The sequence below is a fragment of the Rhineura floridana genome, chromosome 2 (genome assembly GCF_030035675.1).
Source record: "Rhineura floridana isolate rRhiFlo1 chromosome 2, rRhiFlo1.hap2, whole genome shotgun sequence".
Classification (NCBI taxonomy): domain Eukaryota; kingdom Metazoa; phylum Chordata; class Lepidosauria; order Squamata; family Rhineuridae; genus Rhineura; species Rhineura floridana.
The window spans coordinates 11,348,093-11,366,945 of NC_084481.1; the positions used below are offsets into that span (position 1 = coordinate 11,348,093).

The 18,853-nt window shown below is 43.9% G+C and overlaps 1 protein-coding gene across 2 annotated transcripts in view; it reads right to left on the reverse strand.

Moving 5' to 3' along the window:
* The window catches only part of SH3BP4 (SH3 domain binding protein 4), a 55,161-nt gene extending 37,172 nt beyond the window's left edge, over positions 1 to 17,989 (reverse strand). The window contains exon 1 of one of the 2 annotated variants that reach the window (XM_061607792.1): positions 17,470 to 17,989. The gene's annotated coding sequence lies outside the window, so the exon portion shown is untranslated. Of the gene's footprint in view, positions 1 to 17,098; positions 17,294 to 17,469 lie in introns of those variants that run through there. The other variant, XM_061607793.1, reaches the window with a different exon arrangement.
* Between the last annotated feature and the right edge of the window lie 864 nt (positions 17,990 to 18,853).

Consider the following 18,853-nt stretch of genomic DNA (forward strand, 5'->3'; position numbering starts at 1 on the left):
ATGTTAAGCAAAATGAGGAGGGGAGAGAGAAAGGGGGGGGGACTGGCTAGATGCTGAGGTCACAAAATGTCTATTTAGCCACTGTCTTAAAATGGAGGTTGAACAGATTAAGATGCAGATTAATTAGACTTTGCTCTAGTAGGTCCTATGTAGATTTCAAGCTGCACCTGGAAGGGATGGGACAAAAAAGAAATGGCATCCTCCCTGTCCAAACGAAATCTGCTACAGCAGGGAATAGCATATGGACAGCCTCTTTAACAGAACTTTTGGACATTTGTTTAGCAGATAAACATCGCTCAAACACATTTTTATGATATTGTTTCTGCTTATTGGTTAAGATAAAAAAGAAATATAAAGAAATATTTAATATGTGTCAGAGGTAAAGAGCTTGGCAAGAAAAATATTTACTTTCAGGCACTGTTGACATAAAATGACAAGTGTGTCATCACAAGACAAGGAGATGACTCTTGTAAGGAAGTGCTACAAAGTATGAGCTGCATTAACCCTTGCTTTGAAACTGACCACGGCAGAATGAAAAGAAAAAGAAGAGCAGCCAATCTCCTTTATATAACTGAAATGAACGAGCAATATCCAATCTATTCCAAGGTCTTCCTCAGAAGCAAGTTTTTTAAATGCCTATTCCACCAGGAACTGATCTGAACAAGCAGGGTTTCAAACCAGTTCAACTGGGTTAGGTCTCAGAGAAAAGCAGCTTTAAAGGGAATCAAAGCATCAGGTTTCTTAGAACAATATGGTCTGAAAGGGGCTACCACATGCGTTATAAAGCGACACTCAAGCTGAAACAATTCACAAGCTGAAGTCAAAATGGGAGGCGGCTTGTATGAGTTTGGCCCCACTTGGATGCTCCTCGGCATTTTCTTTTTCTAACCTAGTTGGAGGATTGTGCTAGAAAAAAAATAATTTAACCTGAACAGACACAAAAATGGAAGAATCACAGTATTAAAAAAAAATGTGTCATTTTTAAAAAAGAGAAAGAGAGAGATGAAGTATGAAGAAGTACCAAAAGGTGATTAATGGTCTTGGATTCATTACACGAGCTTAGACATTCCCAGAGCACCAGCCAGATTAGTGTTCTTCTGTTGCAAAAACAGCAAGAGTGTGATGCCATATTCAAGGCTAACAAACATATTATGGCATAGGTTTTTGTAGACTAGAGTCCACTTCATCAGAATACCTACTTTCTTAGAATACTGTTTAGATTTAAAAATATGGGGATGTTACTCTAGGGCCACTGAGGGAAGGTGGAATAGTAATAGATTCAAGCAGTAGGGAGAAACATTCAGTGACATTTCTTAAGAGTTGAACTACATGATCAGCAGAATCATATAGTGCCAACTCTAGCTGGAGTATACTCCTCATGCAGAAAACTAGAATATCAGGGAGAAGTCATAAATCTTTTCCCTGGCGTAGTAGTGCCTAATGAAACCATCAGCAGTCTACTGCAGTGTTAACAAGTGATAACAATGCTTATGCCACTGTACTCTAATCCAGTTGTTCAGCTGGCTCCATGCACGAAGTGCTATTGTAAGATTGCTAGGGAATATTACTTGGTGAATGAGAGCCACATGTGATGCAAAGTTGCAATGCCAATGTCAAACAATAGCAGAACAAACAACTGAGATCAGGCAGATATCATCATCATCATCATCATCATCTTTATTTATACCCCACCCTTTTTCCAAACTGGAACTCATGGCGGCTTCCAGATAAAAAGTACACATAATTAAGAACATACAAAAATCTGCATTAAAATATAATTGATCTATTGAAATATTCATTTAACAACATTTAAAATACTGCAAACTCAGTTTAAACAACCATGCAGATAAAACAATGACAGTACAGCACCCACTTCAAGCCCTGTCCTGAAGACCTTCAGGTCCCAAAGCCTGTAGGAAGAGAGAAGTCTTCACCTGCTGACGGAAGGACTGCACAGAGGAGGCCATTCTTACTTCCCTAGGAAGGGAGTTCCACAACCTAGGGGCCGCCACCAAAAAGGCCCTATCTCGTGTCCCCACTAGTCTAGCTTGTGAAGGTGTTTGGGCTGAGAGAAGGGCCTCTCCTGAAGATCTCAGGGCCTGGGCAAGTTCGTATAGGGAGAGACAGTCTGAAAGATAGCCTGGACCTAAGCCGTATAGAGCTTTATAGGTCATAACCAGCACTTTGAATTTTGTCCGGAAACAGACTGGCAGCCAGTGGAGCTGTTGTAACAAGGGAGTTGTATGATCCCTGTAACCAGCCCCAGTTAGTATTCTGGCTGCCGCTCGTTGCACCAGCTGAAATTTCTGAACAGTCTTCAAAGGCAGCCCCACGTAGAGTGCGTTACAGTAATCTAAATGGGATGTAACTAAGGCATATGTCACCATGGCCAGATCAGGCGACTCCAGGAACGGGCGCAGTTGGCGCACTAGTCTTAACTGTGCCAAAGCACTCCTGGCCACCACAGAAACCTGGGCCTCCAAGTTTAAGGCTGAGTCCAGGAGCACACCCAAACTGCGAACCAGCGTCTTCAGGGGGAGTGTAACCCCGTCCAGCACCGGCTGAATCCCTATTCCCTGATCCGCCGTACGACTGACCAGCAGCACCTCTGTCTTGTCTGGATTGACCTTCAATTTGTTCACCCTCATCCAATCCACCACTGATGTCAGACACTGGTTTAGAACCGAATCAAGCAAAGAATTGGTGGAAATAAACTTGTTATGCTGAAAAGTCATTAACCTGGTTAAATGTCTTTGCTCATCTATCTTAATAGTCTATAAATCTAACTGTAACATATTATCATCATCATCTTTATTTATACCCCGCCATTTTTCCAAAACTGGAACTCATGGCGGCTTCCAGATAAAAAATACATATAATTAAAAACATACAGAGTCTACATTAAAATAAGATTAAACTATTTCCAATATTAAAACCATACACACATATAGCTAAAAGAGTTCAGACTAGTTTAAAAATGATATAATAGACATTAGCAATGCAGCACCCTTCACACCCTATCCTTAGCCTTCAATTCCAAAGGCTTGTTGGAATAGGAAGGTCTTTGCTTGTCGGCGGAAGGACTGCAAAGAGGGGGTCATTCTTACCTCCCTAGGAAGGGAATTCCAAAGCCTAGGGGCAGCCACCGAGAAGACCCTCTCATGCATCCCCACTAGTCGTACTTGAGAAGATGTGGGTATTGAGAGAAGGGCCTCTCCTGAGGATCTCAGGGCCCGGGCAGGCTCATACAAGGAGATACAGTCTGATAAATAGCCTGGACCTAAGCCATATAGGGCTTTATAGGTCATCACCAGCACTTTGAATTGTGTCCGGAAACAGACTGGCAACCAGTGGAGCTTTTTTAACAGGGGGGCAGTATGGTCCCTGTAACCAGCCCCAGTTAACATTCTGGCTGCAGCACGTTGTACCAATTGAAGTTTCCAAACAGTCTTCAGAGGCAGCCCCACGTAGAGCGCGTTACAGTAATCTAAACAGGATGTAACTAAGGCATGTGTCACCGTGGCCAGATCAGACAGCTCAAGGAACGGGCGCAGTTGGCGCACTAATCTTAATTGTGCAAAAGCACTCCTGGCCACTGCAGAAACCTGGGACTCCAAATTTAACGCTGAGTCCAGGAGCACACCCAAACTGCGAACCTGTGTCTTCAGGGGGAGTGTAACCCCATCTAGCACAGGCTGTATCCCTATTCCCTGATTCGCCTTACGACTGACCAGCAGCACCTCTGTCTTGTCTGGATTGACCTTCAATTTGTTCACCCTCATCCAATCCACCACTGATGTCAGACACTGGTTTAGAACCGAATCAAGCAAAGAATTGGTGGAAATAAACTTGTTATGCTGAAAAGTCATTAACCTGGTTAAATGTCTTTGCTCATCTATCTTAATAGTCTATAAATCTAACTGTAACATATCATCATCATCATCTTTATTTATACCCCGCCATTTTTCCAAAACTGGAACTCATGGCGGCTTCCATTTGTTCACCCTCATCCAGTCCACCACTGACACCAGACACTGGTTTAAAACTGAGACAGCTTCCTTGGAATTAGGTGGAAAGGAGACATAGAGTTGGGTGTCATCAGCATACTGATGGCACCGAACCCCAAACCCCTGGACAACCTCTCCCAGCAGTTTCATGTAGATGTTAAATAGCATAGGGAATAAAACTGAGCCCTGAGGGACCCCACAGGCCAAGGGGTCAAACAGGAATCCCCCAGCACCACTTTCTGGGTTCGTCCCTCCAGGAAGGAATGGAGCCACTGCAAAACAGTGCCCCCAAGTCCCAACCCAGCAAGGCGGCCCAGAAGAATACCATGGTCGATGGTATCAAAAGCCGCTGAGAGGTCCAGCAGAACCAACAGGAACACACTCCCCCTGTTCAGTTCTCTGCGTAGGTCGTCCACCAAGGCGACCAAAGCCGTCTCCGTCCCATAACCAGGCCTGAAACCAGATTGAAATGGATCCAGATAATCCGTATCATCCAGGAATCCCTGGAGCTGGGAGGCCACCACACGCTCTATTACCTTACCCAAAAATGGAATATTGGACACTGGCCGGTAATTATCCATTATGGAGGGGTCCAGGGAGGGCTTTTTTAACAAAGGCCTTACAACTGCCTCCTTTAGGCAACCTGGAACTCTGCCTTGGTGTAAGGAGGCATTAACCACTCCCCCCACCCACTCAGCCAGTCCCTCTCTGGCACTTTTTATAAGCCAGGAAGGGCAAGGGTCTAGCAGACATGTGGTGGCTCTCACCATTCCCAGGATCTTGTCCACATCCTCGGGCTGTACAAATTGAAAAGAATCCATCATTATTGGACAGACAGGAGCCAAAGTTACATCCCCTGAGACTGTATCAATTATAGCGTCTAAGTCGGAACGAATCTGAGCGACTTTATCTGCAAAGTGCTGTGCAAACTCTTGACAGCGGGCTGTTGAGTGATCTATATTACCCTCTCAGGGGCCAGAATATAAAAGACCCCTGACCACTCGAAACAGCTCCACTGGGTGGCTCCCTGCAGATGCAATGGTTGTAGAAAAGAATTATTTCTTTGCTGCCTGCACTGCCACAGAGTAGGCCTTCAAATAGGCTCTAGCCTGTGTTCGGTCAGACTCGCTCCGAGTCTTCCGCCAACGTCGCTCTAGTCTCCGTCTCATTCGTTTCATCACGAGGGGCTGGTTTGGCTCCACTTCGTGAGAGGGGACGCTCAGGAGCGATCATGTCCACTGCCCTGGCCATTTCCCCATTCCAGAGGTCAACAAGAGCTTTGATAGAATCGCCTGCCAAGGTGGCAGGAAAATCCCCAAGAGCCATCAGGAAACTATCCGGATCCATCAGCCTCCTGGGGCGGAGCATTGTAATCGGTCCCCCACCCCTGCAGAGGTTCCGAGTCCCAGTGAGTCTAAACCCCACCAGGTAGTGATCTGTCCATGACAAAGGAACTACGGAAAGTTCCTCCACACCAAGATCACCATCTTCCCCCTCCACACAGAAAACAAGGTCCAGGGTGTGGCCAGCAACATGAGTGGGGCCAGATACTACTTGGGACAGACCCATGGTTGCCATGGAGGCCATGAAGTCCTCAGCCACTCCCGACAGGGCGGCCTCGGCATGGATGAAGTCCCCCAGCACCACAAGTCGAGGGGACTCCCACATCAGCCCCGAGACCACCCCGGCTAGCTCAGGAAGGGAGACTGTTGAGCAGCGGGGTGGGGGGTACACCAACAGAATCCCAAATCTATCCCGACCACCCAACTTCAAATACACACACTCACACCATACTAGTAAGTGAATAGTAGCCTCGTTAGATATCTGTATTTGAGAGAAAACACTGGATCCTGTGGGAAAGACAACTTCCCCCTCCGCTTACAGAACTGCTCAATCTAGTACGAGGAAGAAGCAGCTCCACTTCAGGGGCTGACAGGCAAGTAGAGTGTAAACCTAGGACTGGATAGGCTTGTCTGATGACTCCAGATTCTTCAAGAGAAATCTCTGGCCCAAAGGATAACATAGCTTCATCAGAACTATTATGACATTCCTAATTCATTGTAATCTGCTAGAGAACATAGATCTGAGAACTTTTATGGAGGAAGAGGAGGAGAAGAAATAATGATGGCATTGTTTACAGCCTAAGCAGTTTATGAAATAAATCCTTCATAGCCACAAACTGTGTGACGCAATCATAAACATAGCTCCCGTTTCTGATAAAGACATTAAAACAGAGAAACAAAATCAATTTATTAATGTAATGTTGGGAGTTTTAGTCTTGGCAGTAGTTGTTTCTTCTTTATGCACTTACCTAAATGAATCACAGTCAATAAAAAGACTGGATCCACTAATGCCCTTTATGCAATTATGAGCGTACATGCTTGTGTGACCACAACTGTAAAACACACGTGCACAATGGAATCTGCATGATTAAAACAACACAAATCCTGCAGAATTAATGCAATGACTAAACTGCAAGATATTCTAGTCCTCAAAGATGTATCCATTCCCTTTCCCAAGCGACCGCAAAACTGGAGGAGGGAGGCTGGACCTGGAAACTGCTGCTTTAGCTCCTCTGTCTAGCAGGTGGACATTTCTGTCTAAATAGAGAAGTGACATACTGCATAGCCTTGAACTCTTTCAGTACAAAGTTCTTCTTACGAAGTAGTTGCTACATAAAAAGCCAAGCCCGCAGCTTTCCTTGCAACCATCTTCTCTTCTTCCTAAGGTTCTGTTTTCCTACTCACAACTGGTAACATTTAATCTAACCACAAACAGCAAGTAGTCGTTTTTAATCCTACTGGAAGTCCTTGTGATGTTCTGCTCAGTTTTGGCTTGTGTTGCTGGCAGCTTTGAGTTCTTTGTTCTGCCTCACGCTTCCCCCCAACAGACAGAAGAGGTGTATCATAGAAGCTAAGAATGTGAACTGAAAGCCAGAAAGCCACCAGTTCAAATCTCACCATAGTCAGACACTTAAAAAGGTTCCATGCCAGTATCTCTGGTTCCATGCCAGCCCCAGTCTTTATTTGTAAAAGAGGACTGAGAGAATGTAGCGGCATTGGCATGCAAAGCTAAACCATGCCTGAACAAAGCATCAGACTCGCAGGCTCCCCCGTTCCCCTCTCTTCTGATGGGGCTAAAAGGACAACTTTGGCAGAGTTGCTTACATGTTTCAAGAATCCCTGCTTTATTTGAATAAGTGATCCTGGTTTAAAATAAACCCTGGAAAGTTTCATAACAATCTAACTTCAAACCATGGGTGCATAATACTGCTTAACTTTGTCTGTATCATGCTGCCAAGTATTAACACTCACTTTTCATTCATTGTGTCTGTGTGCAATTATCAGTATTCATGAATTTCTTTGCTTTCTAAGAATTTTGAAAATTATAACTAAGATTTTAAAAAGTCTTGCTACAGTAATTCAAAGCACTAAGATGGAGTTGGCCTGTTTATCACCTTCCAAGTTTGACAAAACAAAATTTTGGCAAGATTTGTACTATTGTGAAGTCAAACAACCCCAGAACAGCAAAAGCACACAATGAACAGGAAGAAGCCATAAACTGTGTATTTAAAGGGTGGGCCTAATCCAGTCTGCAAATTCTGGAGGCAATACCTGGCATTAAGACATACGCTCCATCTACACAGGTTTTGTTCAATCATGAAATGGAACAATATAGTTTAGTGTTTGTTCCAGTCTCTATGGTTTTAAGGAGAATTCCAAGAGGCTCCATCAATTCCAGGTTGTACTGTATGGACGTTACATGTCAAATACACTTTGAACTAAAGAAGGGTTTAAGAGAAGCTGCTAGTGATGGCACCCGTTAAGACAAACTGTCAATAAGAGTGGCTACCTTGTCTTCCCCACCCCAGTTGATGATTAACAATTATAGTTCAGAACAGCATGAGCACACTTTGAAAACAAAACAAATAGCGATAAAAAGGGGATCAAAGGGGGAAATCTGTATCCAAAGTTAGGGGAAGACTATTCTTGGGGGAAATGTCTTGGCCATATATATTTATTGTGATCACCACAGGCTCTCCTTACCCACACAAATACTTAACAATATGCCCTTGAAACCAGAAGCTTGCCAAAAATAGGTTGTTTGGTTTGCAGTATCCTGCAGAGATGTTTAATTCTGCAGGACACCACTGTATATAAATTCTTTTCCCTTTCATCACTAAAGAATGGCATGGGGAACAGTGTTAAGTAACAGAAAACTATGAATAGTCCCCAAGAGGATAGTGACAAAACATGAAAAGAATGATCTGGTACTTTGCCAAACCCCCTTTCCTTTATAGTGGTATGGAAAAAGCACTTCTGGAGAGGAGGAGAATGCTTGGTTAGTGGTCATCAAGTGCAAGCCACTCTCACGGGACAGGAAGGAACACAATTGCTTCTTGAATGTTGTTGCAGCTTTTGGCTAAGCATTAGTGCATACAGCTCACCACTACCATTCTCACACACTCTCAACTCTAGAGCTGTTGTTTTCTCAAGAAACACACTTGATGCTAACATGGCAACACCCTCTGATGCATATCCATATATGTTAGATGTCTCCCAGACTGTCTACCCAAGGGATAATACCAGACTTAGCATGCTATGCATGGACACATGATCCACCTCCACAGTTTGTTGAAGAGACCAGCATCCGCTTGCATCCTAGCCAAAAAACCATGGTTTGATGTCCCACTATCTCCTCTGTGAATATCTGGCTGATTGTGGTTAGCCACTGTGAGTAACAAGATGCTGGACTAGATAGGTCTTTGGTCTGATCCAGCAGGGCTCTTCTTCTGTTATCCTGAATCCCTTTGTGAAGGTGGAGGACATCTCACAGCATCACAGTGTTTGCTACCCTTGGCCAGCTGCAGAAACAGGGTGGGGTACCCCAACACTTTCTTCCTCTGATAACTTTGGTCACTCTCAGCACACCTCAAGTCAAACACAGTTCTAAAGCTTCCCTTCCTCCCTGTGTTCCTAGACATGCTACACAGAGGCGTGCTGCCATTATTCCTTAACCTTTTCTTCTCAACCCTCCTCAACGAAAGGATCTCTCACTGCAAGACTTCTGCCTGCCTGCAGCCTCATGGGTTTTTAATGAAATTTACTAGCAGTCCAAAATGTTGGCTGATTTGAGCAAAGGGATTTGTGAAAAGAAAAATCAAGTACAAGCAGAATGGTGTAAACAAGGAATTATCAGGCGCCTGCTACCAGGCGGAGAGGAGACAACAGTGTTTTTTTTTTTAAAAAAAATAGAGGCTGTCCTTGAACTTTTTTTAAACAAATGTTCAAAACATAGGGCATAGCCCAGCAAGTTTTAGCCATGATTAAACCCTACTGGAAGTAATGTGACTTGATTTATTCATGACAGTATAAACTTCACTGCTATCAATGGGACTTAAGTCATGACTAACTTTTGCTGCTTTATGCTGGTAGTTTGGAAATGACCATTTTTCCTCAGGCCAGATTTGGAAAGCTGAAAAAAAATCCCTGGAAAACATGTTTCCCCTTCCACTTGCAGAAGAAGAGCTTACATTACTCTACAGGGCAGCTCTGCTAACTAGATTACACAGGATTAAGTTACAGATTCCTATCCTAGAGTATTTCACCTGCAAAATGGCTTAAACACACATTAGAATACTTTAACACCTTCCACAGGCAGGAACACATTTCATAAGATGCAGGAAGTGGCCTAAGGTAGTGATGTGTGCATCAATTAAGATAAAATATTAACTCCACTGGTGTAGAGTAGGTAACAACTGTAACAAGCAATAAATGGATTCTTCCATCACCTCAGTCACATACATATTGTGCTAAGGTACTTAAAGTAGCGAAGGCAACCTATAATAGTGGATTTTTATTAATAACTGCCACCATTCTAGAAACGGAGAAGCTATGTTAAAACACTCAAGTTCTGGCACTTACCTGCCAAATAAAGAAGGCAAGGAGTAACTCTCTGAGACACAGATGCTGTAGTTTCTTTTTCTTTTCTTGTTACTGACCCCCCAAATGGTTAGTAACCTCTTCAATGTAATAGCCTCTGCTCAGTGATCTGATCCTGAGCAAGAGGCATTAATAGAGTATTTGAACACCTGTTTCATTTCAATTAATTCAGCTGTTGGGATTTAATCTAAAAAAAAGAAAGTTGCATCTATAGATGAATTAGTTTCCAGATTTCTGTTATGCTACTTCTGAAGGCTGATCTCATGAACAGGCTGGTTCCAACTGTACCACCACTCTACCATCTCCCAATACTGCTTTATAGGGAGGTAGAGAAACTGAAGTTTAAAGGATAGTGGTAGCTAGACCATATTAGCCACATACCCCAACATGGATGTAACACAAAAAAATCTGGACATGAAAGAAAAAAGGATGCTAATGAGACAAAATGCCAAGAACACAGAACTTGTCTATTGATGATCCTGGAAAAGGCTCCAGTGTTTGAGAAAGAATGCACTCATATAACATACATTTATTGAGAAGTTTGAATGTAATTCCCAACAATAAGAGCTAGACTTACACTGTAAGTGCCAGCAGAATGAACAACTTATCTTTCCCTTAGTATATTTTTCCAGCACAATGATTTAATTCTATTTGATGTTGCATATGTCACTTTATTAGGACCTGATATAGGTGGTCACCTAAGGATATAGAAAGCCACTTAAAAGGAATCTCTGAGCAACAGGGAAAAGGCTCTAGGCTCGAATCCTGCCCTCCCCCTACACACACACACTTGACTTCCCACTAGACTCCCAACTGATCAGCCTCAGAAAGCTTGTTGTTGTTATGTGCCTTCAAGTCGATCACGACTTATGGCAACCCTAGGAATCAGCGACCTCCAATAGCATCTGTCATGAACTACCCTGTTCAGGTCTTGGAAGTTCAGGTCAGTGGCTTCCTTTATGGAATCAATCCATCCCTTCTTTGGCCTTCCTCTTTTTCTACTTCTGTTTTTCCAAGCATTATTGTCTTTTCTAGTGAATCATGTCTTCTCATTATGTGTCCAAAGTATGATAACTTCAGTTTCATCATTTTAGCTTCCAGCAATAGTTCTGGTTTAATTTGTTCTAATACCCAATTATTTGTCTTTTTCACAGTCCATGGTGTGCACAAAGCTCTCCTCCAACACCACATTTCAAATGAGTTGATTTTTCTCTTATCCACTTTTTTCACTGTCCAACTTTCACATCCATATATAGAGATCAGGAATACCATGGTTTGAATGATCCTGATTTTAGTGTTCAGTGATACATCTTTGCATTTGAGGACCTTTTCTAGTTCTCTCAGAATTGCCCTCCCCAGTCCTAGCCTTCTTCTCATTTCTTGACTATTGTCTCCATTTTGGTTAATGACTGTGCCAAGGTATTGATAATCCTTGACAAGTTCAGTGTCCTCGTTGTCAGCTTTAAAGTTACATGAATCTTCTGTTGTCATTACTTTAGTCTTCTTGACACTCAGCTGTAGTCCTGCTTTTGTGCTTTCCTCTTTAACTTCCATCAGCATTCGTTTCAAATCATTACTGGTTTCTGCTGGTAGTATGGTAGAAAGCTAGGCACGATCTAATAGCTATTCTAAAGCTACCTTCTAGTTGTTTTGCAATTTAGGGCAAAACATAAAGACCAAATGAGAACTATTAACTATAGGTCACCATTTGTGATTGCAGATCTCACATCTGGTCACATTATTGCTGCTGAAGGCATTTTAAGCCTAGATTTAGTGGGACACCTTCCATATACAACACTGGACAAATATATAACATTGACATTATATTACTCCACCTCTTTCCTGTATTTTAAACTTATAGATACAGGAGAAAAATACAGTTGTATCTTCTGCATATTCACTTTCAGCTACAACATAACAAGATGCCTTACACTGACTCAGACCATTGGTCCATCTAGCTTAATATCATCTACCCTGACAGATGGTAATCCTTCAGCGTTTCAGGCAGCAATCTTTTCCATCCCTACCTGGAGATGCCAGGGACTGAACCTGAGATCTTCTGAATCCTCCTTCTTAAGACTAAAACCATTCACTTACACCTATATCAATCAACTTCACGGATTGTACTTTCAGATGTCAGAAGAATTATGCAAACAGTCCACAAAAGGAACCAGTTTTATTAACATATTTCCAGGTGGACGTACTGCTGTGATTGCAAGCAGGTTAATCCTGTGTGTTTTATTTCCCATCTACAAATGGGAATAGAAACAATCACATATGTTCCTTATGAGGGTAAAGCTAAGGCAGCTCTAGCTCATATTAAGGAAAAATAATGAAGCACAGCAGAACTCAAGGGACTTGAGGTCAAGGTCTGTGCACCTGCACCACTTCTTCCATAGTTCTCAATAACTTTCAAACTCAATTTACCTCTTTGATCCACAGAAAAATCAAGTGAAGGATCTGGAACCTCTACTATAAATGTATTCTAGCTATGCCTTGCTATATGTAGAATAGTAAAGTTGGAAGGGGCCTATTAGGCCATCAAGTCCAACCTGCTGCTCAATGCAGGAATCCAACTTAAAGCATACCCAACAGGTGGCTGTTCAGCTGCCTCTTGATTGCCTCCAGTGTTGGACAGCCTACCCCCTCCCTAGGTAATTGGTTCCATTATTGTACCGCTGTAGAAGTTAGGAAGTTTTTTCTGATGTTCAGCAGAAATCTGGCTTCCTGTAACTCAAGCCCACCACTCTAACAGTTAGGGATGAGCTGGTATAGCACAGTGGGGAGGAGAGCCTGACTGGGAGTCAAGTCTATGAGTTCAAATCCCTGCTCGTGTCTCCTGGGTGTCAAGGGCCAGCTAAAGATCACCCCCACAATGAGTGGCTCAGGGGTTATGTGCCCTGCCACCTGTGCAGCCGTGGGCAAGCTGCATAGTCCTAAGGAGCCCAGTTGCCCCCCAGCTGGCAGTTGCGGACAAGGAAGGGGCTGGCTTGTGCAGCTGTGGCAAGCTGAGCAGGCCCTAGCCAGCTGGGGAGGACTAGCCTCAGAGGGAGGCAATGGTGAATACCACTTACCATGAAAACCCTATTCATAGGGTAGCCATAAGTTGGGAACTACTTGAAGGCAGTCCATTTCTATTTTCAACAGTTAGGAAGTTACATGGTAGTTCCGGTCTCCTCCCCTCCTGAGCAGACACATTTACAGACTATAAAGAAGAAAAGCAGACATGCTGAATGCTCAAAAAATTGAGAGAGAGCGCGAGAGAGCGTGCATGTGAAGAAGCACTGTCATGGCTGGTAAGCTGCCATGTCCAGACTTGATCACACCAGAGATTTCATAGAGAGCCATGATTGGCAGGCATTAGCATGGATGTGTGAAATGAAAGCATATTAAAATTTGCAAGTACTAAACTGCAGCTAAATTCGTACTATCTGCTTGTTATAATCCTAGTTAAATGTTAATATAAAAATGTACTATAATAAATTGTTTCCAGATTCCAGCCAGGGGGTTAAGAGCATTACTGCCAAATAAGCATAACCCAAACAGTACTATAAACACCTGGTTTCTATATAGCTCAGGCATTCCAGTCCACAGGTGCATACAATTTGCTGCTCTTGGGAAATATTCTCAAAATCCACCACATAACATTCTTAGATGCAGGGAAGAATTGTTCTATTGGCCAAAAAATGCTGTTGGCTGCTGAAAAAAAAGAAATTTGCAGTATTAGAGAAACTCAGCAACCACTTGGGAAAGGGACAGGATATGAAAGTACTTCTGTCTGCATTTGGTAATACTGGAAAATAAGCTCCACCACTGAGATCTATGGAGACTCTTACACACAACCTGCCCCCCCAAGATTTGTGAGGTGAGATGGTAAAGACATGCAACTAGAAAAGCTGATTGCTAGTTAAAACGTACACACCTTTGTCTGCTTTGTTCTAGTCTGCAAGATTTGGAGGCAAAGAACTACATATTACACACAAGTGTACATACGTAGCACAGCCTCAACACCTTAAATATGAAAAGGGGAACCTTGACATGAGATGCCACACATGTGCGTGCATCTGTGGGCACACACCTGCTTATCCCTACCAGAGCTGTGGAGTCGGAAGCAATTTTGGGTGGAGTCAGAGTCGGAAGAAATGTATCAACTCCAACTCCGACTCCTTCATAAATGGCAAATGTATATTAACTAGTAATAACAAATTTACCATAGTAAAATGGTAGCACAAGGCATTTCATCACCACCACGTGAATCCAGAGCTTGGAAAAGTTACTTTTTTAAACTATCAGCCCCAGGGATTGGGCTTGTGGGAGTTGTAGTTCAAAAAAGTAACTTTTCCAAGCTCTGGATTCACATGGCGGCGATGAAATGCCTTGTGCTACCATTTTACTACAGTAAATTTGTTATTACTAGTTAATATACATTTGCCATTTATGAAGGAGTCGGAGTTGGAGTCAGAGTTGGACAGCCGAAAAATAGAGGAGTCGGAGTCGAAGGTCTGGCGTACCGACTCCACAGCCCTGATCCCTACCACCACCACCAGCAACAGCAGCTATTCCTCCACTCCAAATTACACCCCTCTGTAAGCTTGTCTCCATAGTGTATGAAATATTGCACAAATATTGCACTAGCAGATAATTACAGCTAATCAGTCTTCTCTTTCCTCCCAAATTACATTGGTATCTCTTGCCACATCAGTATCATTTATGAGTGATAAATCATAACAAGTAATAAATCAAATAAGTAATACATCAAAAGGATTTCTTCCAAGGTTATTCTCTCACCATTTATTGGAAACTTTACTACACTGTAAACACAGATATAACGTCCAGGGAAATAAGCTGAACTTAATTTCAAACATTAGCTCAATGAATGGAAACCACCACTGAACAGTTTACAAAATTATTGGAACACAAAATAAAACTTTATATTAAATCATTCCTATGCACCCAAGCCCTACCAATAAAGTTACAAACAGTTTTTCTTACAGAATACAAGGTCTACATTCCCTTTGCCCACAGGATATGGTTTGAGATTTCCTGGAGGAGGAGAACCCAAGGTCACATTCTATGCATCTATTAAAAGGAAAGGAAAAATCTGTCCCATGACTAAAATCAGGAGACAACTGTCAAACCACCTCTAGAAATATCTGCAGTGTGATCCTATGTTTACTCAGTCAGAAGAAAGCTCCATAGCGACTGCAGGCCTAGTTGCAAATTATCTAACATAGCCTATTAAAGGAAGAAGTTTTGAGAATTTTGCAGAAGTAAACTGCAATTAATTCAGTTTACTTTTCTCTTCTCAAACAGAGCTATGAATAGTACAAACAGCTGGGAGTGGTGAAAACAAGTGAGCAGATGATGTACATATTTCTTCCAAACTGTCACCTCATCCTTGTATGAGAAAAGTATCCAGCTATGCTCTGTCTGTACAACATCATTTCCAGGATCCAGCTACAAAAACTAGTCCTAGCAGCCACTCATGTGGGCAAGCAGCTCTGCCTCAGCATCCCTTAAGAGAGGGATGGGGAACCTGTAGCTCTCCAGATGTTGCTGTGACTCCAAGTCCCATCAGCCCCAATCAGCAATGGTCAGGGATGATGGGAAAAGTAGCCTAACAACTGGTTCCCCATCCTACTTGAAGACATCACAATGCATTAAGCGGCACTGGTGGCCATACCGCCAGATCTTCTCTGATGCACATATAGATCAAGGATTCCTGTATGTCAGCCTCTTCGACGACAGGGCTTGAACTGGCCCTCCTGTCTAGAATTAGATACAGTAGAAGCTCTCCTAGAAGGCCCAAAGAGGCTAACGCCTAGGAAACACACCCACCATTTCAAGGAATAAACAGGTGATATGGGAGAAGGAACTAGAATGTTAAGAACTGATTTGCCCAGTGCAAGAACAGAAATTGTATCTACCTTCTGACTCCTCATCAAGTGCCCTATACAATGGCTTAGGTTTTATGAAATGTTTTCAAGTGAAAACTTTGCCTGTAAAAAGAACAAGCTATTGCTAAACGTTCAATCGCTATGTGAACACTGTGCCACGCTGTTTGTTTTCTTAACCTAAGCTTAAATACTTAAATCTTTATATCTCTATCTCAGTGAATGTAAAAGGGGTGGGGAGTGCACCTTCACTGCACACGATAGTAGTTTGCACCACTATCCAAGCTGCTATAATTTATACAACTGAAAAATGGCCATTGTCCAACTGCTTTGCTTTTGATTTAAGCATGTATGTTTTTTACTACTGCATATAGCAAAGTTTTTAACAACCTCAGAACAAAGACATTGAACTTTTCATTTAATAAACAATTTTAACAAGAATCATAGTTTTAAGTAAATGTATGGCCGTTAGACAAGCTTCTTTTCAAAGACTTTCAGCTACGCCTTATCCATGTTTACTTGGAAGTCGATCGCATTATTTTCAATAGAGCTCCCTGGCAGATTATAGCCTCAGGAACTGAACGGCTCCCTTTTTACTAGCAACTCGACAGCCTGCGCTACAACCCGCCACTGTCAATTGAACCCGAGGAGGGCAACAGAAATGCACATTCCACAAGTGTTTCCCTAATTTGGATTTAACTGAAAAAAGCGTGGGCAACCCCACGCCTTCCACGCTGCTTCCCACGCCGGAGATTTCTCTCGCGAAATCAGTTTTTCCACACAACTTCTCTTCACATCAAAAAGAGAGAGAGAGAGAGACGAGGAGCCAGAAAAAGCCACCACACTAAACGGTCGCAGGTCAGTCTTTGAAAAGTAATCGTCGTGCTTCTATGGGGGAGCGGGAACCGAACTGGTGCAAGTCAAAGCCCGAAAGCCATTGCTGGACATACAACACCGATCGCTCTCACTTTCCTGGATAACAGACAAAAAAAGTAACACGCCCAAGCAACTCGCAAAAACGGGGATGTGGAAAAAGCCAAGACGAGCTTTCCTGGCCAAGGAACACGACAAGAATTCGACGTTTGCGTTCTCTAAAGGGGGTCCCAGCCGTTTGGCTTCTCTGTCCACGGCCCAAGTTTACTACCTAATTAGATCTCTGTGGGATATATCTTAGACACCAACTAGACAGGTCCCAAAGAAGAAACCTTCCCAGCTCTGCCCCATATTCACTGCTCAGCCCAACCTCACACTTTACCTCGCCTCGCATACTCCGTATTAATCCAACAACAGCTCTTCCCCCACCCATCTCTAAAAACAGACGAAGACCCTCCACCAACCCGCCAACGCCGAAGGAGAGCGGGGAGAGGGACACTCCCCTCCCCCCCAGCGCAGAAAGTAGCCCGCATGGGAGGGAAGGGATTCAACACTCTCTGGCGCCGGCTTGGGCTGGTGGCGGCAGTGGTTTCGACCCCCTCCCGCCGCTCCCCCGAAAATAAACGCCGCGAAGGGGTGGGCTCTGGAAACCACGTCCAGCCCTCATACTTCGGGTAGCGTCCCCTAGCAAGCCACACACTTTCCCAGGCGGGTCTCGGGGAGGTCTAGCGCAGACATCCGGCTCTTTCTTACCTCCTCGCGGAAGGGCGCCTCTCGTCTTAGCCAACCCAGCAAACATAACAATGAAAAGAAATAAATCCAGAACTGTGGCAGGGAGTAGCAGCAGCAGCCGCCTTTCTTCGTCCGTCGCAAAGCAAAAAGCGGTGTCCACACGCCTTGCTCGCTCGCTCCAACGCCTCCGCCTCCTCGGGCTGGGAACGGAGACGGCCGAGAGAGAGGCGAGGCTTCCCAGAGAGCCGGCGTCCACTCGACGTCCGCACAGGGACCTCCTCGCTGATGTCACTGGAGGGGAAAGGGAGAGGAGGGGCCGAGCGAGTGCCTGCGCCCCGGCAGGGAGGAAGAGGAATCCGGGAGACGGCTGCCGCCCGCCCACCCGGAGAGCAACAGAAGGGCGCTCGCCCCACCTACTAGCGGCGGCGGCGGCAGCGGCAGCAACAACGCTGTAAGGGGCTGGGCTCTTCATCGCCCAGCTCGAAAAAGGAGGGTTGGCCGAAGCGAGCAGGGACCACAAAGCCATCACATTCGAGCCCAGGTCAAGTTAGTGCCCCCTTCCGAAAGGAAATGTATTTAATCCCACAGCTAGCATTTAATATAAACTTTTTTAAATAAAAAAAAGAGCCGGAGCATTGCCTTTTCCAGCTGTTTGGGTCTCTGTTCTTATTACTTTAAAAACGCTTTGAAAAGGGGGCGGGTGTTCCTGTTGTGTGTGTTGTCCTTTGAAGTGCTTTAGGGGGTGGGAAAAGGCCCGGCCGCAAGCGCAAACCGTTCTAGCAGCAGATGCGCTCCCGGACCCGGTACAGGAGAACAGAAAGGCCGTGGGCGTTTTTCAGTGACAAGGTGTGGGTGAGAAAGGGGTCAGGCGAGCTCGCCTTGGGAGAAAGTCTTTCCACGCAGGGTAGGGCTTCGGGAGTAGAGTCCGGGCAAGGTTCCCGCTCTGTAGAAAAAGCAGCGTGGTCACCAAACACAGGGTGGGAGCAGGACTTTGAGACTTGTTCATATAAATTGTCCAAGTAATAAAAAAAAATCTCCTGTGTTGTTTTTTAAACCATCAATTATTGAGAAAATACACTGCATTTGAAAATTATCAAAAGAGAGAATTTTTTTGTGTGAAATTCTCCTGGGTGGGGCACAGGGTCTTTGATACGTTGACTTTCCAGGTGGTGAATGTGTGTCTATGAGTGCCCTATATTTTATTCTTCAGATTTTTTTCTCCTGTAGTCTCCAGCCTTTTGGTGCCCTAGGATTTTCTGTAAGTACAGGAAGGTGCCTACCACGTGCCTGACAGCTGCTGCTTACGTGAAATTTTTTCACATTAAAGAAATCATGCCGGTGTGTATAAAAAGGACTGCCCTTATAAACAAAATCAGTGAGTGCTTTTGGCTCCCCATGCTTCAAT